Here is a 25,926-nt window from a genome sequence, read left to right on the forward strand (position 1 = left end):
AAAATGTCAGTCTCTGAATCTGGATTGAGTATTCCCTCTGTCTCCATGTTGTAGAAGATGTGATAAAACATGCTTAAAACATGTTCATACACATCTCTCCAAAGCCTCTCAATTCTTAGGGGAGAGAAATAATATTAGAAACAAAACATAATTATGTTGATTATATGAAGCCTGATGTAATAATATCATTTATCCTATATAATGTAGGCTATATAATATTTACCTCTGATTGTGTACGCTTCTCCCTGTAATGTGAGAATTCCTGTTTTCTCCTCTGTGTGCCACCATGTACTCAGCAACTGCAATATTCTCCCCACCTTTATCAGACCGGACCCTTGATGGAAAACCATACTCATTCACAGCAGCCATGAAGTTCCTGAGAACAGTACATGCTCGGTTATTTGAGGATGCAGACAGATAAACTAGTCGGCTGAAAGCATCAATACCGCCGCGAATCACCAATCTCCATCTACAGAATAAACAAAAATATTTGTAAATAAGTTCAAACATCAGATTAGAATTATGTGGACATGTGTCACATCAAAAGCATATAGAGCCCATAAAAGTGAAAAATAACATTTGATGAATATTTCCAGATATTTCACACATGTGAATGTAATAATTAATATAACACGCAGTGGCGGCTGGTGCTAAAAAAATTTGGGGGGGCGCAAACACACTCAAAATCAAACTTTTACTGTAGTAATGCAGTACTCTTAATAGCCATTTATCAGCTGATGAGTATCATTAGCATTTAATGCTGAAAATGTTACAGTTGAAATCAAATGCACGAAATAATTGTACTATGAATCTGTAATGAACTAATATCAAGGTAATCATTTGCACGCACGCACACACACACACAGAGAGAGAGAGAGGTTGCGATAGACATTTTCAATCTCCGTCATTTTTTTGATAAACAGCGTTGTAGAGTCCTTCACAGTCATTTATTATATTATCCGTCATTTCATGTTTTAATTATTTTCATTTTCGTTCACATGTCCATTTCTAATCATAAACTTACAAGACGAGCATACAAGTCAAATGTGTTTATCCATTTGTTTAGAGAACAGATAAACGGAAACCGTGCATCACTTTACCATCACACGAAGCACATGAATTAATGTTTTTTTTTCTCACAGTGACAGCAGAGGCAATAAAACACGGAGCTTTATGCTGAACAGGCAAATATGAACAAATCAAATAACAAAATACTACTGCGATTAAAATCTGAATTGAACTAAACTCATCTGAAACCATCTTATGTAATAAACGCATGAAGGCAGATTAATGCAGACTCTTGTCATTAGATTTTGTATCTTTACCTTAGACAGGCGTCTTGTTGCAGTGCTCCTGTAGTGTTTAACTTCAGCAGCCATGTGCAGACCAATCAGTGTATGACATCAAAATATCGCGAGAATGTCTAGAAACCAGCAAGTACCCCAGAGTGCACCCTGGACGATGGGGCGGGTCGACACGCGACACGTGTCGCCCCGCCCAGCTCGAGGGTTATTGGTTTATGATTAAGATGAGCTTATTGGTGTAGAGATGTGCGACGCTTTTACAGCTAATTGGTGTAGAGAATTATGACGCTTTGAGCAGGCTTGGAATGCGGAAGTAGCCATTCAGACGAATCATGAGACGAATACACTTTTAATATGTATTAAAAAGCGAATATAAATTGTGTTTTTGCGTTTATCGTTTCAATTCCACAACATTTCATGAAAACAGATATACAAAGAATTAAGGATTACGACGAACAGAATAGAAATAAATGGTTTAATTTACTCCCTCAAGAGCTTACACCCTCAGACACTAAGGTTACCTCGACATTCCTTGCTGGTTTTTGTAAGTGACACGACAATATAATGCGAAGCATGGTTATGAGATGTACCTTGATTAATATATTCAAACACACACATTATATGTATAAAATGTGTTTGTGTAACACATGGTAATCCCTATGCCAACAAAGACTTTTACAACTATAAAACCTTACTTTTTAAAATGGTCAATCTTACCAATAAAAATTACTTTTCGCAAGAAAGTAACTAGGCCGTATTTGATTTCTGAACTGCATTACTGAAAACCTTATTAATCCTAAATGTAGTCTCCCATTTCTATGTAAAAAAACTTAAAAAAAAAATAAATTTAATAACCCCTTTAAACACTTTCTTTCTAAAATCATTGGTAATTGAAATATTACAAAAAATTGTCACAGCTAAATTAAGAATGTATTAATTAGATGGACTTCATGCCTGCTTAATACATAGCAAATTATGTTTACATGGAATATGAGAAACCCTAAAGAACAATAGACTGATGTAAATGACTGAAACTTTGGCCATGCAAAGTGTTGCACTGCTTTCTGAAAAACTTCTTGAGTGACCACATCCATAAACCATCTGCATCCCAGAGAAAGTGTCAAATACGCAGAGTCACCTGTTGAAACAAAAACAAACATATGTTTATTTAGACTATAATAGTCATTAAACATTATATGAACACAGACTACAGACAACCTTACGGCGCATTCACACAGGGTGTCAGCGTTAACGCGTCCCATTCACTTTTAATGGGTGACGTCAAGCGTTGGCGAACTGCATTGTGGATCCGTCGGCGCCGCGTCAGTGCCGTTGCTTGCGGCAGAAGTTGAACAATTCTCAACTTTTCAAGCGGCAACGCGTGCGGCAGCCAATCAAATCGCCCTATGCAAATTACCTAGTGCAGACGCTAGCCAATTACTTTTAAGCAATAGACGGAGAATAGAGGACCATGGAGGAAAGATTAATTGTTGCGGTGGGTAATCACCCGGTCTTATATGACCAATCTTTATTTACTTACCGGGACTCAAACCGGAGGGATCAAGCCTGGAAAGAGGTAGCAGAGGCAGTTGGTGAATCTGGTGTGTATTGTGTCCGTGTACTTGCTATTTATTGCCTAGTTTTACCTCAGACGTCAACCATGGGGGATTTAAATTGACACGATCTCATAGCAAAATCCCAAATAAAATATTAATTTAGATTTTATACAAAAATTTTGTGATTTACATTTACGTGGCAGGTGAATTTGACCATTTATGTTAAAGCATAGGCACTTTCTGTATTATATCATATGAGTTTATTTTATGTTTATTTTATGTACGGTATGTATGTATGTATGTACACACACACACACACACACATATATATATATATATATATATATATACACACACACACACACACATATATATATACACACACACACACACACACACACACACACACACACACATATATATATATAGCCTATATATATATATATATATATATATATACACACACACACACATATATATATATATATATATATATATATATATATATATATATATATATATTAGGGCTGTCAAAATTAACGCGTTAATAACGCGTTAACGCAAATTCATTTTAACGCCACTAATTTTATTAACGGAGATTAACGCAACGCGCAATTTCTGTTTGACCCTTGGTCCAGCCCATAGTTGAATGAACAGAGACGCAGACAAATGTGACTCTCTCTAAATGAGTAAAAGGTTTTCATAGAAATAAGAACATTAAGCAAATCGTCTACCAAATCCAATGCTCTAAATGCTCGTTGGACATCTGATATGATCGATATTTATACGTCTGAGAGGTGTAACGTTACCGTCCTCCTAATGCTTAATCTAATACAAAGATGCGTCTCAATTCATTTTGGTTTCGCTTTTATGCATGACTTAGAAAATAGACTGCAGGACTTGCTTGATGTTAAAAGAGTCATTAAGAGAGATAAAGTTCGGTACCTGATTAATGTTAAAGAGTTATTAAGAGCGACAAGACTCAAAAGCGATCCCCTCACGCTGACTGACTGATATCTGAAGCGCGTGCACACAGACGCGCGAGTGCGCGACCCGAATATATAGACATCTACACAAAATTAAAGTTTTACAAATATCTGTTTTGATAAGAATTCACGCAGGTAGGCTCTATAATCTGTTATGTTTTAAGTAAATGTTTGGTTAACTGTTGGGTAAAACTATCTGATGTGTAACATTATATTAGATCACTTAGATTTTAAGCAGTCTGTCTCAATGTCAATCAAACAAAAGGAAAAAAAGTTGAACATACATTGATGATGTTTTTGCTTTGTGTGTGCTAAATCTATTAGTTTTACCAGTGATTTTAAGGTATTGATGTGGTAATATAATGTATGGATGTGGAAATGTTTGTGGTAATTTGACTCTTTCAACTTCAAACACGTGTAGTTCTGTCATATTTTGTTAACAAATCATGCATTGTTCTTTGTTTTAATAAAGAAAGTCAAAATATGAACAACTATTTTTTTTAAATTTGCTAATTCCGACTCAACTTGCCAGCACAGGTCACAAATGATGCAGCAGCAAACAAAAATGGAAAAGAAAAATCTTCTGAAAGGAAAATTCATATACAAAACAATGGCTGGTGATTCTGTTAAAATGTAAACAGGCTGTTGTTAACATACATTTGCATAAAGCATCTATATATGTATATATGATTAGAATATTAAAAACCTGAAAAGTGTTAAATTAGGGTAAATTTAGAATGGATAAAAATGTGCGATTATTTTGCGATTAATCGCAGTTAACTCATGAAATCATGCGATTAATCTAGATTAATTTTTTTAATCTATTGACAGCCCTAATATATATATATATATATATATATATATATATATATATATATATATATATATATATATATATATATATATACACACATATATATATATATATATATATATATATATATATATATATATATATATATATATATATATATATATATATATATATATATATACACACACACACATATTTTTATATATATATATATGTATATATATATATATATGTGTGTGTGTGTGTATAAACATATACCCTTACGAAAATGAACCATGGTTTTACTACAGGTAAAACCAAAAAAACATGGTTACTGTAGTAAAACCATGGTAACTACAAAATAACCATGGTTTTGTGTGTGTATATACTTTTACTTGCATTATACTCCTGTGCTTATTTTTTAATAAATAAACAAATTCAAAACATTTGAGCAACACTTGTTTTATTTCAAGAAATTGTTTAATTGTTTTTTAAATATCAGAGGAAGTGTGCAAAACCAGATGGAAGTCCTTGAGAGACAGATTCAGAAAGGAAAAAAATAAAGAGAGGGACATAAAAAGGAGTGGTGCGGGGTCGTCTGCAGCACATCCTTGGCGTTTCATGGCAGTGATGGGATTTCTTACACCATTTCTCACCGACCGTGAAACATCCAGCAACATCCCCAGACGACCTCTGTCCCCATCACCCAGCACCTGTTCTGTCCCTCAGTTAAGTCCAGAGTCAGAAGAGCACAGCCAGGTCATCACCCAGCAAGCCCCCACAACCAGAGGCACAAGAGATGAGGTGGCCAGAGAGGCATGCATGCAGATGGAGGCATGCAGGCAGACGGAGGCATGCAGGCAGACGGAGGCATGCAGGCAGACGGAGGCATGCAGGCAGACCGAGGCATGCAGGCAGACCGAGGCAGGCAGGCAGACGGAGGCAGGCAGGCAGACGGAGGCAGGCAGGCAGACCGAGGCAGGCAGGCAAACCGAGGCAGCCAGGCAGACTGAGCAGCAGAAAACTGTAGTTGTTGACAGGGGTAGAAAGAGAAATGGACAGAATATGTCTGCTTTTGAGAAAGGTATGTTGGCAGCAATCGAGCCACTTGCACAGATGGCCACACGTCCACCACTGCCACCACCCACACCAGCAGCAGATAATGAAGATGAGATCTTCTTCAGAAGCCTTTTGCCCTCGTTTTCAAGGCTTTCTGTCTTAAGGAGGGCAAGGCTGCGTTTTGAGATTCATCAGCTGGTCTTTCAGGCTGAACAGGAGGCTGCTGAGTTTGTTCAATGAATTTTTGTTCTAAAATGTAACAGTTAACATTGCACAAACATAATTACATTTTGTCATTGTTCTATTTACATTTTAAATTTAACTTAGCATGAAATAACATTTTATATTTAACACTTACCATTTTAATATAAACACTAAATTTGTTCTGTCAATTTTCTTTTTCTACATATTTTGATATACATTTTCCTTTTTTGCACTATTTCACACACTACACTGTGTAAATAAATTTCTGAAATGTTCAATGAAAGCGGTAGGCCTACTGTGTTTTCACTTGTTCATATATAAAGTATAGTATTTTTACAACAGTAAAGTTTTAATGGTGTGTCTAAACATAATACAATCAGCTATGGTTTACTTATGGATGCCATTTTTACTCACCTTATGATATACCATAATGTCAGCTTTAGTAGAACTTTGCTGTGACCTGGAATGTGCAAGACTTTGTATGTTCTCTCCTGTAATTAATCTATTTAAATCATAAAAAGGCAAAAGCTGTGTAGGTTATGACACACAGTAATGAAATATAAACTTAATATAATTATGCAACACATTCATTCCTGTAATGGCATATTGGAAAAAACTCTTTTAAGACATATGGGTAGCTCTTAAAAGAGCTTTTGTGGTTTTCAAAAGAGCCGTTGGTGCGCTCTATGTACTGGGCTGCCATGGCACTGCACCCTCCTGGTTGAAGTAGGCACAGTATGTCTCCCTGAATTCAATGGCTCTACGGGTGGCATTGTTGGAGCCCATCCTTGGTGCATCTCTCAGGGCATCAGAAGCTGAAGATGGATCAATGGTGAGTTCAGCTCTGTGTGCACATCTCCCTCCTTCCAGTGTCTTCATGCGCAGGAAGTTATGCAAAACACATGTGGCCTTCACACACACCTCTGCAACCTCCGGACTTGTTGCGATGACACGGCGGTACATCCGCCACCGAACAGAAAGGATGCCAAAGGCGCACTCAACTACCAACCTGGCACGGCTGAGGCGGTAATTGAACACTCTTCTCTCAGGTGGGACGTGATGTCCAGGGTATGGCCGCAAGAGGTTTGTCATTAATGGGAAAGCCTCATCCCCCACAAACACATAGGGAAGAGGCCCCCGCTGCTCTGCTCCTGGGATAACAGCATCTGGTGGTAAATCAAGCATGCCATCTCTGAGGCCCTCTCCGAATGAAGAATTTCTCAGAGTCCCACTGTCACTGGTCCTGCCATAGCCACCAACATCCACAACCCGAAACAGATAGTTGGCATCGACGACAGCCAGAAGAACCAGTGAGTAGGTGCTTTTGTAGTTATAAAAAAGCGACCCAGAATTTGCCGGTGCTTGTAAGACCACATGTTTCCCATCGATGGCACCAAGACAATTGGGGAAATTCCAGCGCACATTGAACTGGTCAGCGATGGCCCTCCAGTCTTCCATTTTGGGAACTGGCATAGTCTCCTCCACCAGGGCTGTCCAAATGGCACTGGCCACCTCCCTCACAATGCCTGAGACAGTAGAGTGCCCAACACGGTAACTAAAGGCAATTGTTCTAAATGAATGTGTATCAATGTTCAGTGTCCTACTAAGGACATATCTATCAGATAATCTACTTTTACTGAATTTTATGCATTTACCATACAAGGTAGAAAAACAGTAGCAGTGTGTACAGTGTCTGTTTTGTATGTACTGCGTATTGTACCTATGCAGTTTTACATAGTATTTACATACTGAAATAAGCTGAACTTAGACATAATTAACGAGTTTATTTATAATGGTTATTTAAAACCACTTACCCTGTTGAAAAAAACAATAGAATGCACAACAGAAGTGTTAATAAATGTACTTGAATTAAGGGAATTATTTTGATTTTAATGAAAACAATAGTTTTTTTTAAATCTTTACTTGTTATGTGTTTGATTCTATTGGTGGGAGGAAGTCTGGAAGAAGGAAGCCAATCATTATAACCAATCCCTCAATAAATACTATTAGAATAACGCCCAAAACACACTAACTTAGAAAGGAAATATCTAATAGTTTTTAATTCATACATTTCTATTGTTTTTTTACCAGGTTTGTGACTTATAAAACTCAACTAAACAACATATATATTTTCGTATATGACTTTATGTAGATTATACATAGGTTTATAAAAACGACGAGTCTACAGCAAGTGTAAAGTTAAAATGATCCTTACCGAAGGCAGATAGCAAGCCTTTGGGCAGGCTCAATTGGCAACCGCATCAGGGAATGGGTCTTTGTGATGATAGGGCCCACCTTGCCGAGCAGCTCATCGAAGGTGTCCGGGGACATCCTGAAGTACTGCTCAAACAGTTTCTCATCCATACGCAACTCCCGGACAAGTCCGTGATACTCTCCCTGCTCTTGGCGCTTTTTAAGGATCGAATGTACCCAACAACGACGGGTACGTCGTTGTAATGACTTGTAAGAGACGGAAGCAAACGCAGGTGTAAAATATAACAATGTTTATTAAATGTAAACAAAGAGAGAGTATTCAATGTCAATGCGGAAGTAATCCAGTCCGGTGTTGTTGAAGGCAATGGTGACGATGACTACGGTGGAAGTTGGTGCTTTGAGTGCGACGTTGGTGGAGTGGTGAGCAGTGGTGAAATCCAGGCTGACACGGAACATCCACACGAAGACGACGACGACAATACACATCCAAACTGAAACACGTAATCCAATGCACACGGAACAACCAAGCAACACGGAGACTGAGCAAACAATAGAATCTGGCAGGGAACAGAAAGTCAGGTGAGTATTTATGGAGATGATGTAATGATGAACAGCTGGAGCGAGACAATCAACACACAGGTGAAAGGGATCGCTCTAACGAGCACATGGCAGGGTAAGTGAACAACACACACATACAAACATGACACGGAGGAAAACAATGGATTTTCCTACCGTGACAGTACCCCCTCCCCTAGGAACGCCTCCCAGCCTGCTTTACCTGTTGATTGAACTCATCAATAAGGCGGTGATCCAGTATGTCCCGAGCCGGAACCCACCTTCTCTCCTCCAGACCGTAACCTTCCCAATCCACCAAGTACTGAAATCCGTGTCCCCTCCGTCTGGAGTCCAGAATACGGTTAACCAAATATGTGGTTTCCCCATTAACGATACGAGGCGGAGGGGGAACCGGGGCAGGCGGATTAAGACGGGAAGAAATCACCGGTTTAATTTTGGAAACATGAAAGACGGGGTGAACCCTCCTGTACGCAGGAGGAAGGCTAAGACGCACTGTTACCGGATTAATGATTTTGGTAACAGAAACGGGCCAATAAATTTGGGAGCAAGTTTATTCGAGACGGAACGCATCGGAATATTCTGGGTTGAAAGCCACACTCTTTGACCGACGACGTATCGGGGAGGCTTTGACCGGTGGCGATCGGCCTTGGCCTTGGTACGTGACCTTGCCTGGAGCAGAGCTCTGCGAGCTCTGGTCCAGGTGCGGTGGCACCTCTGGACTAGTGCGTTTGCGGAGGGAACCGACACCTCGGATTCAGTACTGACAAAATTAGGTGGTTGGTACCCTAAACTACACTTAAATGGAGACATGCCCGTAGATGACACCGGCAGAGAATTGTGTGCGTACTCCACAATTGAGAGTTGCTGACATCAGGACGAAGGATTCTTGGAAACCAGACATCGCAACACCCTTTCGACGTCCTGATTGGCTCGCTCGGTTTGACCGTTGCTCTGGGGATGAAACCCGGACGAAAGACTAACAGTCACCCCTAGCAATTTGCAGAACTCTCGCCAAAATTTGGACACAAACTGGGGACCCCTGTCAGAGACCACGTCTGTCGGGAGGCCATGTATTCGGAAGACGTGGTCAATGACAGCTACCGCTGTTTCCTTGGCTGATGGTAATTTGGGCAAGGGAATGAAATGGGTCGCCTTCGAGAACCGGTCCACTACGGTCAAAATCACCGTATTACCCTTAGGGGGTGGGAGGGCGGTAATAAAATCTAGCGAAATGTGGGACCAGGGTCTCGAAGGGACAGACAGCGGTAAAAGTAACCCATCTGGAGGACGATTGGAAGTCTTACCAACGGCACAAACCGAACAAGCCAAGACGAAGTCGTGGACGTCACGAGCCATACCAGGCCACCAAAATCGTTGCTTGACTAGAAACCTAGTTCTACTAACCCCTGGGTGACAAGCAACACTGGAACCATGACCCCACTGGAGGACGTCTGACCGTAACCCTTCCGGCACAAATAAACGGTTCGGTGGGCAGCGAGCCGGAGGCGTTACCCCTTCTAAGGCTGTCAAAACCTTCGATTCGACCTCCCATCTGAGCGCAGAGATAATGATTTTCTCTGGTAAAATGGGCTCGGGAGTAGCAGTACGATCGGAACGCTCAAAAAGACGGGATAAAGCATCGGGTTTGATGTTTTTGGAACCCGGCCGGTAAGAAAGTGTAAAATCGAAACGACCGAAAAACAATGCCCACCGCGCCTGCCTGGAGTTAAGTCTTTTGGCAGTTCTAATGTATTCGAGATTCTTATGGTCCGTCCATACAATGAAAGGTACACCCGACCCTTCAAGCCAGTGACGCCATTCTTCCAGTGCTAGCTTGACCGCCAACAACTCTCGATTGCCAATGTCATAGTTAACTTCCGCAGGAGATAAACGATGGGAATAATACGCGCAAGGATGAACCTTTCCGTCTGAGGATGCGCGCTGGGACAACACTGCTCCTACCCCCACCTCTGACGCGTCGACCTCCACTATGAATTGACGTGAACAATCAGGGGTAACGAGAATGGGAGCTGAAACAAAGCAGCTTTTCAGTTTGGCAAACGCAGCCTCAGCTGCGTCTGACCACCTGAACGTCAAACCAGGGGAAGTCAAAGCGGTCAGAGGTGCGGCTAGTTGGCTGAAATTGCGAATGAAACGCCGGTAAAAATTGGCGAACCCCAGAAATCTCTGCAGGGCCTTGCGAGACTCTGGGGATGGCCAATCTACCACAGCCTTAACTTTCTCAGGATCCATGCGAACACCCTCAGTCGAAATGATGTGTCCTAAAAAAGAAACAGACTGTGCATGAAAAACGCATTTTTCCGCCTTGACAAAAGCCCATTCTCTAACAACCGCAGAAGCACTCGTCGTACGTGTTGCAAATGTTCCTGGAGAGACGAAGAAAAAATCAATATGTCATCCAGGTAAACATATATGAACTGGTCTACCATGTCTCGCAACACGTCATTAACGAGTGCTTGGAAGACTGCCGGCGAGTTCGTGAGACCGAAAGGCATCACGCAGTACTCAAAATGGCCACGAGGGGTGTTAAACGCAGTCTTCCATTCATCCCCCTTCCTGATGCGAACCAAATGATATGCATTACGTAAGTCCAATTTAGTGAAAACGGACGCTCCCTGCAACCTCTCGAAAGCTGAAGACATCAACGGCAAAGGATAAGTATTCTTTACCGTGATGTTGTTCAACCCTCGGTAGTCAATACAAGGTCGCAAGGATCCGTCCTTCTTCCCCACAAAAAAGAACCCCGCCCCCGCTGGAGATGAGGAAGGGCGAATGAACCCCGTTGCCAGAGAATCAGAAATATATTTCTCCATGGCCTCCATCTCCGGAACGGACAGAGAGTATAACTTGCCCTTAGGCGGAAACGTACCTGGCAATAAGTCTATCGCACAGTCATAGGGACGATGAGGAGGAATCAGCCCGCGACTTACTGAACACCTCCTTCAGGTCGTGGTACTCCGCGGGCACGGTAGACAAATCCACTGCTTTCCCCTGAAACACAGACTCAGAAACAGAAACACAAGCAGAGACAAGACAGGACTTATGACACTCCTCGCTCCAGCTGGTAACAGAACCCAGTTTCCAGTCAATTCTTGGGTTATGGGAATGAAGCCAAGGGTGTCCAAGAACTATGGGGGAGAGAGCAGTGTCAGTAATAAAAAACAAAATAGTCTCTGTGTGGTTTCCGGAAGTGATGAGTGTGATAGGTGCTGTGGTGTACTTGATGGTGGGTAACTGATGTCCATTGAGGGCGAAGGGCGCAATCTGGTGGGTGAGTGAGGTGAAAGGTAACTTGAGCTTACGTGCAAGTGAGCTGTCGATGAAGTTGCCCTCCGCCCCCGAATCCAGAAGTGCGTGCCCTGAGTGTGACATAGTGGACCACCGTAGTCTCACCGGAAGGAGAGTGGATGTAGTAGAGGTCTTCTGTGCGGAGATCCTGCCCGATAGTAGCCTCTGTTTTACTATCGGGCTTGGTCTTTTACCGGGCACCTCTGGCATTGGTGACCCGACTCGCCACAGTACATGCAGAGACCCAGGGATCTCCGCCGCTTCCTCTCCTCCCGGGGTAACCGAGCTCGACCCACCTGCATGGGTTCCGGATCTGAGAGACCACCGGCGGAAGCTTCGATGGGTGGATCCGTGGACTCCGCTTGACGTAGGGACGGACCTTGAGTCTTCCTCCTGGCAACGGTGGAAAGGCGTGCGTCAACCCGGATCGCCAAGTCCACCAACCCGTTGAGCGACTTCGGTAATTCCGCCGTGATGATCTCTCGATGGATCCGATCCGCCAACCCATGCAGGAAATGGTCCCACTGCGCTTCCTCGTTCCACCTGCACTCCGCCGCCAGGGTACGGAACTCGATGGCGTAGTCCGAGACCGACCGCTCCCCCTGCTGGAGATCCGTGAGGAGACGGGCGGCCTCCCTCCCGGCGACGGAGCGGTCGAAAACCCTCTTCATTTCCTCAGAAAGCGAGGCGAACGAGGAACAACAGCTGTCCTTGTTTTCCCATACCGCCGTCCCCCAGAGGGCAGCCTTGCCCGAGAGAAGCGAGAGCGTAAACGCTACCTTGGTCTCCTCGAGGAAGAATGTCCGGGGCTGTTGGGCGAAATGTAAAGAACAATGAGAGAGAAAAGTACGGCAATAGTTGGGCTCACCGGCGTATTTCTCCGGGATCGGAAGTCTCGGTTCCGGGATGAAACTACCCCCTGGAGGTGAAGATGGTGCGGGCGGCATGGGTGGCGCAGTGGGAGGCGTGATGTCCGGAGATCGCTGAGAGAGCTCGGAAACCTTCGCCACCATTACCTGGACGGCTTTCCGCATATCTTCAATGGTTTTATCCTGATGATCCATGCGAGTCAGCAATCGTTGGAGAAACTCCTCCAGCGCGGAGATCGGCTGACCACCTGCTGCTTCCATGTTGGCCAGATTCTTCTGTAATGACTTGTAAGAGACGGAAGCAAACGCAGGTGTAAAATATAACAATGTTTATTAAATGTAAACAAAGAGAGAGTATTCAATGTCAATGCGGAAGTAATCCAGTCCGGTGTTGTTGAAGGCAATGGTGACGATGACTACGGTGGAAGTTGGTGCTTTGAGTGCGACATTGGTGGAGTGGTGAGCAGTGGTGAAATCCAGGCTGACACGGAACATCCACACGAAGACGACGACGACAATACACATCCAAACTGAAACACGTAATCCAATGCACACGGAACAACCAAGCAACATGGAGACTGAGCAAACAATAGAATCTGGCAGGGAACAGAAAGTCAGGTGAGTTTTTATGGAGATGATGTAATGATGAACAGCTGGAGCGAGACAATCAACACACAGGTGAAAGGGATCGCTCTAACGAGCACATGGCAGGGTAAGTGAACAACACACACATACAAACATGACACGGAGGAAAACAATGGATTTTCCTACCGTGACAGTCGTCGCCTGCGGGTATTTGCTGTCAAAGCTACACCAACACCAATCGCTAACGCAACCAAACCAACTTCCATAGCTGTCAAAACAAAAACCGCCTTTTTGTTGTATTCTGTTGCGGTCCTGTCAGTGTCACTATGTGTTTATGGTCCTGTCACTATAGTGTTGTGGTCCACTGTGATTGGCTGTTGCCTCTATGACGGTCGCGTCAGGGCTAGCTTCAGACACGCCCTCCGTTAAGCGTTAACGCTTACGCCCCGTGTGAATTCGCCGTTAGTTTAGACAAACCTGAAAGATTGTTGTCACAACTTCATACTAAATAAAGATTAATATTATTTTATAATACTACAAATAAAATATGAATATATACATTACTGTGCAGAAGTCTTAGGCATGTTTTATTTTACACAGAAATATAAAGGTTTTAAGCCAGTTATTTATATCTTTTGCTGTAGTGTGTCAGTAGGAAATTTCAGTTTACATTTCCAAACATTCATTTTGCGTTTAATTGTAATAATCCAGCTTGGTATTTACAAGGAGTCTGACGACCGGCAGTATGATCCACATGGGGATCTTTTGTATTGAATATAAATATTTGTCTTGTATGGTGAACAGAACCCACATTGGATAGCAAACAGAAATTGAGTTAAGCTGAAATGTTATTAAATGTGTTAACTGATAATATTAAATGATCTGCAGTGCTGACCGATATAGTACTTGTACTTAATCCCTTCAATTTCATATCTGAACAACTATGTAGTTGTAACAACTAAGAAAAAAATACCTCTGCATGCACACACATATGTTATTATTAGTTCTTAATGAATGTATGTGCACAAATAACCTGCTTCACTGGACTCTGCCTCCCTCCCCTCAGTGGTTGAGTGCTAAAAGAACAAATGACAAGAGGTAGGTATATTGGTAGATATGGTACAAATAATGTTTAATGTAGGAACATTCTAATAGTTGCATACATTGTCCAGGAGAACAGAACACCACCACCTACTAATCAGAGGCATCATTCTGAAAAAAACAACAACAACAATAATATTATATACATACACACACAATCATCATGTATGTCTGTTTAAATAACTTAAGAAATTTAATGACATGACCTCTGTCAAATCAAATTCCAGACCCAAAGCTATGTACAGAGTGTACAATCCACAAAAAACAAGAAAATTAGCAGGTTATATAACTTACAATTTTTAAAAATAACTCTTCAAATTTTACCTACCATTAGTATGATAATCCCAAAGTGGTTCCCACCCATCTCCTTCGGGATTCCCTGTTAGGTTTGGATGAAAACAAGCACACAGTTTTACCTTTACAGATTACCATCACATCAATTATTGTAAATGTTATAATTTATGTAATGAAACAGACTTTTGTTAGCATGTATATAAAATGTTTCACTTCAAATGTATTGGCAGTTTTCTCTGTCCAATTTCTGCTGTCGATGAGTTTTGCAATGTTTCTGTAAAGAAAAATTACACCCAATATTTTAGGGATGTAGTCCTTAATGTCATTTAACACATTTATATTTCATTTTCAAGTGTCATATATGTGGTTTGTTGATACATAACTGGTCATGCACTGAAATTTTTAAAACAGAACCACTGTAATCTCTGAACACATTCTGATAACATTTCTATAACCTGAATGTGTCAATATACGGTCCAAATCCTGCTTGTTGCATATGGGTTAAGAAAATACATTTCTCGTGTCTTTGGTTTGTCTGTATCTGTATAATGCACATGCTCTACACAAACATCTCTGTAATGGTTTATGTAATTAATAGCATTGTGCAACTTAACAAAATTCAACAGCACATTGTTTAGTATTGGATATTGCTAAACTGACATTAGGCTAAAATATGTAGAACCAAATCAGAGCCTAGGAAATATGTTGTTTATATTCAGTGATAGTACAATCATTCATAAGATACAACATTCCAGAACTTACCAAAAAAGACAACCCAGAAAAACAAGAATGTAGTGAAAGCCAGGTCACTATCACGTAGGAATTAGCAACATACACATTGACATCCTGTAACAAACAAACAAATATCAGATACGTAGGCTAATCTATATCTCGTTTACAATAAAACAATTTAGACTGTTACTTTACCATGCAGAAAGCGATGTGCTTTATGATTCTTAGGCAACAGTTCAAATCTATCATTTTAAATAAAACAAATAAAATTCGTTCATTTGACTTTTTTCATCTCATTTTACTAATAAAAAAATGTATTTTACCGTTGCTTCCACTTTTTCTGAACACTGTCTTCTACCAAAGAACTCTTTGCTTTCAGCTCAGGCAATCAACTTGGTTATTATTACTCTGCTGCCGCAGTCGCCACCGTTTCAACGCTAACTGCCCCCAGCTGGGTCGGAGGAAAATGCCAAAGGCGGGGGGAACAAATATGGGCGGGACGACACGTGTCGCTCCGCCAAGAAGTGTCGCCCCGCCCCATCGTCCAGGGTGCACCCTGGGGTTACTCGAAACCAGGGCGTCATTTGAGCAACACACTGCCACCAACTGGACATACATAGGAATTACATTCTCAAGTTGAGTTGTATTGGCATCTGCCAAAATGGCGCTCACAGTTTTCTTTATCCTGCTTAAATGTTCTCTGTCAAAGACTTTTCGTTTAACACGACCGAACACACACAAAAAGAGACACTAAAGTTGCCTAATCACAGGCTCGTACGTTTCTTTTTGCTTTTATAGCAATAGCACAAGCAAATTTTTTCCTCACAACAGACTAAGTAACTGTTACAGTCCATCAGCTCAATATGCACGGTTCGTGAAGTTTCCTTAAAAACAGTGGTTTTCTCGTGAGTGCTTTTTTAAACTCTACAACAACAAAACTAACAACAAAGTTGACCAAGCCACGAAATATAGACTACCGGATTATATGAGCTCTCGCTCTCATTATGTCCACGCAACACAAGCTCAAACGTGCCACAAAAGTTCATGTCGTGCACGTCTATCACGCATTCAGACTTTAAAACAGCAAACAGGGAAAAAATAAAACTCAAGAAGACTTACATGATATCCAGCCAACTCCGTTTGCCATGAGAAGTGGTGGAGAACACAGACTGCCATCATTTGACTCCGTTGGTCGATCTGGTCCAATTGCTTCTTGATCCTTTATTTATTCATCAATTAAAATACCTTGTATAGGGTGATTTTGTAAGGATAAAAGCATATTTTCCTTCATCTCAAGATATTTCACTTGCTTTCACTGATCTGTACTGTAGCTATCAGTTAACACAGCAATCTCCAATGCGGTTATGAGACTCTTCGAACGATCCAATCACAGGAGGTAAAAACATTAAATGCAATATTGATTCGCTTTCAACATAAGTGGGAGTGTTTGGGGCACACAGTCCTGCGCCCCAGGGCGGATCCGAAACAAGCCACTTAGAGCTCAGCCTCAGGTCACATGTTTTTACCCTTTTTCCTGACCTACATAGACACTCATTAGGGGTGCGCCCCAGACACACAAACATGACACACACACAACGAACTCAGTTTTGATTTTTAATTGTTTTAAATAAATTATAACATGACTAACAGTGAAATAGTACAACTAAATGAATTTATTTTGTATTAATTTGCACTATATACTTAACTTTTTGGTAACATGTTAAAGTAGCTTTCCTCTCTGGCCAGCTTTAAGGGGGCGGCTGTGTCGAGACTGACAGGTTAGGTTCCATTTGCAACTCTTTATTGATGTTCTCAAACAGCAAACAGTAATAAACAAGGGGCACATCCAAGTAAGCATAAACATATAACAGACCAGGTTCGGGGCAGGCGGCTATCAGTCGTAAACGTAAATCAGTCCAAGATCGGGGCAGGCAGAAAGCAGTCGTAATCGTAATCCAGTCCAAGATCGGGGCAGGAGGCAAGAATCAATAAACCAAGAGACAGTCCAAAATAACACCAGGAAATCAAACACGGGTACACACAGGGAAAACGCTCAGTAATGCTGCTAGGGCAAACAAGACTTCGCAAAGTTCAGATGGCAGAGTCCCAGGTTAAATAGACCCGCTGATACGCTGCAGCTGGTGTGTAATCAGCGGGTTACAGTGCATGATGGGGAATGTAGTCAATATTCGGGTGAATGAGAAGTACCGGGAGCAATGGCGCTGACATCCGTCACAGAGCCCCCCCCCCTGCGAGCGGCTCCAGACGCAGGAAGTGTTCTTTCGAGGACGACCTCGGGGACGAGGGGCAGGTTTATCCGGGTGTAGTCTGTGAAATTCATGGATGAGGTTGGGATCCAAAATGTCGTTTGCGTTCTCCCACGACCTCTCCTCGGGACCATACACCCTCCCAGTTGACGAGGTATTGGAGGTTGGAACCCTGTCGTCTGGAGTCCAGCAGCTCGCTGACCAGGAAGGCCTCTTCACCGTCCACTATGATGGGAGGTGGCCCTGATCCTCCGGAATCTACAACTGCTCCCAGGTCCTCGGCAGGTTTTAACAGGGAAACATGGAAAGTGGGAGAGATACGGTAATTAGGGGGGAGATCAAGACGGTAGGATACAGGATTGATCTGTTTGATAATTTTAAATGGGCCAACGTACCTGGGACTCAACTTCTTGCAGGGGAGACGAAGCTTCAGGTCTCTGGATGAAAGCCACACCAACTGACCGGGTTCATAGTGGGGTTCTGAGGTTCTATGGCGATCCGCCTTCTCCTTGACCTTCTTGATGGCTCGAGACAGATGAACGTGAGCTTCTTGCCAGGTTTCCTGACTTCGAGTGAACCATGCATCAATGGCCGGGATGTCTGCGAGTTCCTCGTCCCAGGGAAAGATGGGCGGCTGGTATCCCAGGACGCATTGGAATGGAGTGAGACCCGTGGAAGTTTTCTTAAGGGAATTCTGTGCATATTCCGCCCAAGGTAGGAAGCGACACCAGTCATGCTGATTCTTGTGACAGTAAATTCTGAGAAACTTAGTTAACTCTTGATTAAGACGTTCAACTTGACCATTGGATTGTGGATGATAACCGGATGTAAGACTGATGTTGATGTTTAAAGCTTTGAAGAATGCTTTCCATATCTTGGACGTGAATTGTGGACCCCGGTCAGATACGATGTCCTCAGGCAACCCGTAATACCGGAACACACAGTGAAGTAGCTGTTCAGCAGTTTCCATGGCGGATGGCAGCTTGGGCAGAGGGATAAAACAACATGCTTTAGAGAAACGATCAATGACAGAAAGTACCACCGTGTTACCATCAGACCTAGGCAGATCCGTCACAAAATCCACCGCTATGTGAGACCATGGTCTCTGTGGGATCACAAGGGGTTGGAGGAGACCAGCTGGGTTCTGATGTGGGGTTTTACTGGCTGCGCAAACCGTACAGGCATTCACCACCGCGCTGACATCAGGTAACATGGACTGCCACCAGAACTTGTTCTTCAGCATCACCAATGTCGAGTTAATGCCCGGGTGTCCAGAAGAGAGAGACGTGTGTACCCATTGGATGACCTGCTTCCTGTGAGATGGAGTACCGTAAGTACGGTCTGCAGGGCATTCCGCTGGTGGTGGGTTAGCATTGTTGAGCTGATTTATTTCTTGCATCACATTCCACTGAACAGGAGCTACAATGAGGGAGGGTGGGATGATGGGCTCGGAACAAACAGGCTGGGGTGAAGAATCAAAGATACGTGACAATGCATCTGCTTTGGTATTTTTGGATCCAGGTCGGTATGTGATAGTAAATTGAAATCTAGTGAAGAACAGAGCCCACCTAGCCTGCCGGGTATTAAGACGTTTGGCAGATTGTAAATATTCCAGGTTGCGATGGTCTGTGAGAATCAGGAAAGGGTGTTTGGCGCCCTCTAGCCAATGCCGCCATTCTTCCAAGGCCGCCTTCATGGCCAAAAGCTCCCGGTTACCCACATCATAATTTCTCTCAGCAGGATTCAGTTTTCTAGAATAGAAGGCACAAGGGTAAACTTTGCCTGGGTTACCTTGTCTCTGTGATAATACCGCGCCCACTCCAGAATTCGAGGCATCCACCTCGACTATGAAAGGCTTCTCGGGATCTGGATGATGCAGAATGGGGGCTGAAGTAAAGCGGGTCTTGAGGTCACTGAAGGCAGCTTCGGCTTCCGGGTTCCATGAGAGCTTGTGATTGGACTTGTGCACAAGTGAAGTTAAAGGGGCAGCAACAATACTGAAATTCTTGATAAATCTTCTATAAAAGTTAGCGAATCCCAGAAATCTTTGGAGTTCCTTTACCGTAGTAGGTTTGGGCCACTGTAGAACTGACTCCACCTTCTTTTCATCCATAGCCACCCCGTCTGGACTTATGATATACCCCAGGAAGGAAGTAGAGGACTGGTGAAACTCACATTTTTCTGCTTTCACGTAGAGCTGGTGTTCAATGAGGCGTTGGAGGACAGTTCTGACATGTACCACATGTTGTTCTAGAGAATCAGAATAAATTAGTATGTCATCAATGTAAACAATCACAAATCGGTTAAGCATGTCCCGGAGAACATCATTAATAAAGGACTGGAACACGGACGGACTGTTAGATAGACCGAAGGGCATCACCAAATATTCATAGTGACCATCACTAGTGGAGAATGCTGTTTCCAATCATCCCCTTCACGAATACGAATCAGGTTGTAAGCACTACGGAGGTCCAACTTGCTGTAGATCTTGGCACTGCGTAGTTGTTCCAAAGCAGCTGGTACTAGGGGTAATGGATAGCGGAATTTCACTGTGATGTCATTCAGGCCCCGATAATCAATACATGGTCTAAGACTGCCATCTTTCTTGCCCACGAAGAAAAACCCTGCAGAGGCTGGTGACGTAGAATGACGTATGAAGCCCTTCTCAAGTTCTTCTGCGATGTATTTCTTCATGGCTTGTTGTTCTGGTTCTGATAGAGGAAAGATGCGTCCCCTAGGTGGCACAGCATCGGGTAACAGTTCAATAGCACAATCACTGGTTCGATGAGGTGGTAACTGTGTGGCTTTGATCTTGCTGAATGCAATGGCAAGATCTGAATACTCGTGGGGAACATTATCAGGTAAACTGGGTACTGGATTAATTTGTGACGTGCATACAGAAAGATCAGGTGACTCACTCAAACAGGATTTCATACATTTATCACTCCACTTCAGAATGCTCTTTTCCTTCCAGGAAACGAGTGGATTGTGTAAATGCAACCAGGGGAATCCCAGAATGACTGGATTGTGAGGAGACGATATGACGTAAAAGACAATCTCTTCTGTGTGATCGTGTTCGGTAACAAGTGTGATGCTTTGAGTGATATGCGTGACGTGACCGGTGCCCAATGGTCGTCCGTCTAACGCTGCGATAGAGAGAGGGGGTACACAAGGGGTTACTGAGATTCCATGAGTCTTCACTAATCCCGCATCAATAAAGTTTCCCGCAGCCCCGGAATCAAGTAATGCTTTGGTGTTAAATTTACTTTGTTGCCATGTCAACGAGACAGAAACTTCCATACATTCAAATGTAGTAGATGGAATAGATGCACTCACCCGACCTAAGCGTGTCTGAGCTGGTCGTGAGGGACAGACAGCCAGGACATGGCCAGCTTCACCACAATACAGGCATAGACGTTGACGAAAGCGGCGTTCTCTCTCATCCGCCGTGAGTCGTGCTCTGCCCACTTGCATGGGTTCACTCGTGTCAGGTGAAGGTACTGGGTGAGTTGTGTGAGTCTCAAATACACGGACTGGTCTGCGACTACGTACTAAATTATCCACTCGTATAGCCCCTGTCTAAGGGAAAGTAGTTGTTCACCTGGGTCTCGACCTCCTGCTGGGTGTTCAAACACAGCTCGCATGGTGCTCTTAAACTCCTCAAAGGTACTTTGGTTAAAGTTGCCAGCTGCCCATAATGCCGTAGCCCACTCCAATGCTTTCCCAGTAAGCAAAGAACAAATCAACGAGATTTTACTAACCTCCGTGTTGTAAATGTGGAGTTGTTGGGCGATGAAAAGCTCACACTGCATGAGGAAGCCTTTACATCGATCTGGGGTGCCATCAAACTTTACAGGGAATGCCAGACGGGGTGTAACTGAAGCCAGGGGCGTGGCTATGGGTTGAGGTGGAGGAGGCGTGGGAACTGGTGTAGCGGTGGTGTTAGCCGATGTAGCTAAGCTCTGCACAGAGCGAACTAATTCCTCCGTGAGAGATGTCAGTCGGACTAACTGATGTTGATGAGCCGCCAGGATGTTTGCTTGTGTAGACAGCTCGCCTGTAAGCTGTGCCACGGTTGCTGGAGCCTGTGGTGGCGAAGTCTTCTGTGACGAGACTGACAGGTTAGGTTCCATTTGCAACTCTTTATTGATGTTCTCAAACAGCAAACAGTAATAAACAAGGGGCACATCCAAGTAAGCATAAACATATAACAGACCAGGTTCGGGGCAGGCGGCTATCAGTCGTAAACGTAAATCAGTCCAAGATCGGGGCAGGCAGAAAGCAGTCGTTATCGTAATCCAGTCCAAGATCAGGGCAGGCGGCAAGAATCGGGAAACCAAGAGACAGTCCAAAATAACACCAGGAAAACAAACACGGGTATACACAGGGAAAACGCTCAGTAATGCTGCTAGGGCAAACAAGACTTCGCAAAGTTCAGATGGCAGAGTCCCAGGTTAAATAGACCCGCTGATACGCTGCAGCTGGTGTGTAATCAGCGGGTCACAGTGCATGATGGGGAATGTAGTCAATATTCGGGTGAATGAGAAGTACCGGGAGCGTTGGCGCTGACATCCGTCACAGCGGCTCCCCAGCGCCCCCTAGTGACCAGCCACCACTGTTAACACGTCTAGTAATAATTACTAATCAAAGTACCATCTGTTTAATTAAAATGCAGTATAAACTTAAAAAAATCTAAATCTGCTTAAGTTAAGGTGTTTAATTGAAAAAAAAATCAGTGTCTGCACATGGACATGATATGCTTGTTATAATGCCATTCACCCAGTTTGTCTGCCTGTCTGTTTCACCATTTGTCTCTCTCAGTAGGCTATTGCCTATCATCCTCCAAGCTCCCTCAGCTGTTTCATCTTTACAATCAAGCTAGCAATCAATAGCCGTTTCTCAATATGCGTTCTTGTCTGTACTTGCGTTCTTGTGAAACGTCATCAGTCGCGGCCCAAGTACTGTTCCAATTCAAAGTTCGCATCAAGCCCAAGTTCACATAAAATCCCCGGATGTGTTCTTGATCCGCCCATTTTATCGAGGATGCATCAGAGGAGACTTGTGTGGACTTATGACAGCGAAGTTTCCCAGAATGCATTTCGCGTCAGAAGTTCGTTCTTCCGAGTCTGAACTTGCAAGTTAGAACTACGAAGGACACAAGTCCGAGTTTGGCGTACTTGGTATTGAGAAACGGCTAATGTCATCATCTCTACTCAATTTAAACTCACTCTGTTTAACCCACTGTTGTCTGGTCTTGTACATGTTGGCTGTGTCCCAATTCAAAGGCTGCGACCTTCTAAGGACGTATTTTAAGACGGATTGCGTCACAGCAGCGCGACTTGAGGCTGGTAAGGCCGTCCCAATTCAAAGGATGCTTAGAATGAAACCTCAAAATGCGTCCTCATTTTTCCGCGCTTTTAAGGATAGAACGAATGGACCCTTAACAGCCGAGGATATCCCAAGAGTCATTGAGCGTCATGCAACGGCTGCATATAATGGCTGGATCATGTAAAATAAACAATTAAAACATTTTGTACTGGCAATCTGTCCACAAAAAATGCCACTACAGGTATTTTGAAGCCCTTTCCAACTCTTGCTGTTGCAAATGAATGAGGTCCTCCATCGTTGTATAATTCACTCTTCTTTATTACGTAAATTTAAAAAACATATACAAACGACTGACTTAACGTTTAAAGACAAACAGACTAAAAACTATCACCATCGCACAGCTGAGGTTGAAAAACTGTGTGGCTTCCTCAGCTAAATTCCTACTCTGGCTTCCCAGTGATTCCCTTACTAACCTGGCTGATTAGCACATCCACACAGGTGCGCAGGTGACGTAACGGACAAATAATTCACGCAAACCTCACGCCCACCCACACACACACTATACATGCACACACATTTACATTGGCCACAACACCTTTATTAAATAAAAGTGTATTTATCAGAAAAAAAATTCTTGTCACTGTTTTAGTATTATAAGTTATGTTTCGTGTTAATGTTATTCTTTTTATGTTGAGTATATTTCTAACGTTGATTAATTTGATATACTGTTGAATAGTTTAAACGGTGTCATATTTTCTAAAATAAATTAATATTTTTCTGATTTCATATCTATTTTAACACTCTGGGGTCGACGGCGGCGCGGGCGCCGCAAACTCTTTATTTTTCAAACACTCCACAAAGAGACTTAAATTACTCTGCTGATTTTTGACATACAGATATGATTTATACATCATTTAAAACGTTACAGTGTCTAGTTTTTTTCTGTCCACTCCCAATAAAAACAGAATGTTGTGCTTTTCGCAAAATTACGAAAATAAACATGATGCGCGTTTTGTTCTCTCTCCCTCAGTGAAGTCCTTTCTCAAACGCGTCAGAAAAATAAACTGTAACTTAACGAATACTTGTCGTAGAGACAAAAGATAAATGTCTACACAATGCTTGGAATGTCTCCTTTTAAATGATGTAAGTGAGATTGAAAACAGATATTGTCATTCGGTGTAAACTGTATGAGAAGGTGGAGAAGGACCGTATTTCTCCAGTTACCTCATTATCTGTAATGAGAAGAGATCGCCACACCCCCGCGCCATTGAAGTGAACGAGCAGAAACATCCATATGCATGACTCGTGCCTTCTGCAGTCAATGGATACGCAATCCACAATCCATTCTCTCCATTCCTTGTTGTTCCATCCGATTGCACCAAAACATGACATCTAAATCCTTAATTACTTGCGTATGTGTGTCAGTCTCCAGACGCGAGTGTTTTCTTTGTCTTCCGTCAAACAGTTGACGCGACGGGAACGCACATACACAAACACGCGAGTAAGGAAACTTTTTTGGTATTCTTATAAAATACGCGATTACAAACAGTACAATCCTTATTTAGTTGCGTCTAAGCGCATATCTCCGCACAGCATGTTTATTAAACACAGGATCACTCGCGTGTGCACACATTCACTGCATTCATGATCAACACGTGAGGTAATGGCGGCGACTGTAAACAAACATTGATAGGTTTATCACGCGTGTCCCTTGTTGTGTTTCTAATGATTACAAAAACACAAATAAGAGTCCAGACACCGATAGGCAGTTGTTCTTTTGAGCTTTTTACTGCACAAAAGTAAACCTCTCGCTGGCCAACCAAACACTAACCCTGTGTTGAAGTGTGTTCACTTTACGATGGCCAAACAGTACCTTTACCATGATTAGGCTACTATGGTTTTTAAAAGGTAACTTATACTTGTGAAATTAATAGAAAATATTTCAATAGAAATATATATATATAATGTGTGTGTGTATTTACATTATATTGAAAAGTAAACCTTATCATTACTACAAAGTTACATTCCTGTTGAACATCCCCACAAGGCTCATGTGGCTCATTATTCAACTCTTTTGTCTCTCAGCTGTCAATCACTGATTATTCAGGAGCATTCCCGCCTCCACGCATACAGCCTTTCCCAAGCAAAAGTGTCTTAGAAATTGTAAATAAAAATCTTGCTTTATGTGAATGAGTAGGCCATATGATTTTCACATCATTTTGAAGAAAAAACTCTAGACTACTAGATCCTGTTTTGAAAAGTCTTGGGAAAACATGTTTAGAATGAGTTTTGTGGAGTTATATCAGTGACTTAAAATTTAGCTTTTTCAAAAACCACGCATAAACATTTTTCTCTCAAAAATACAAACATGTACATACATGTTGATTCTATGATATTGTAGCCCAGTTTGTGATAAACACAGTGTTATGAGACTTTTGCCATTAATATGTTTTTAAGCAACTGAAAAAAGCACAAATGTCAGTGCATGTCAAAACTTCCCCAGGGCCCTAAAAACCCCTTAGACCCCAGAGGGTTAATAAGTCAGAAACGTCTCGCTGTGTCCTGCTGACAGGCGCGGTGGGTGCGTGCAGCAGGTGACGCCAATTATGGGTCCTCCGAAGGTTAGACCGTCTCATTTAGTTCTCTTCGCGAACTTCTGAGGCTTCCACCTTGAAAGATCGAGTGCTCAACTTTAAGGTCGAATGCTCAGAAGGTTGCAGCCCTTGAATTGGACCACAGCTGTTATGTT

At 42.7% G+C, this 25,926-nt stretch overlaps 1 long non-coding RNA gene across 3 annotated transcripts; it reads right to left on the bottom strand.

Moving 5' to 3' along the window:
• Positions 1–14,513: 14,513 nt before the first annotated feature.
• LOC141364289 (uncharacterized) lies at positions 14,514–16,149 on the bottom strand. 3 transcript variants are annotated; one of them, XR_012369993.1, is made up of 6 exons: positions 15,906–16,149; positions 15,613–15,696; positions 15,034–15,124; positions 14,885–14,935; positions 14,619–14,667; positions 14,514–14,531 (listed from the first exon to the last, which is right to left on the bottom strand). It is a non-coding gene; the product is annotated as an uncharacterized lncRNA (long non-coding RNA). The 3 variants fall into 3 exon arrangements; XR_012369991.1 differs by lacking the exons at positions 14,514–14,531; positions 14,619–14,667; positions 14,885–14,935 and adding an exon at positions 15,778–15,824 and having other exon boundaries at positions 14,942–15,124; XR_012369990.1 differs by lacking the exons at positions 14,514–14,531; positions 14,619–14,667; positions 14,885–14,935 and having other exon boundaries at positions 14,942–15,124.
• Between the last annotated feature and the right edge of the window lie 9,777 nt (positions 16,150–25,926).

The sequence above is a fragment of the Misgurnus anguillicaudatus genome, chromosome 6 (assembly GCF_027580225.2).
Source record: "Misgurnus anguillicaudatus chromosome 6, ASM2758022v2, whole genome shotgun sequence".
NCBI lineage: Eukaryota > Metazoa > Chordata > Actinopteri > Cypriniformes > Cobitidae > Misgurnus > Misgurnus anguillicaudatus.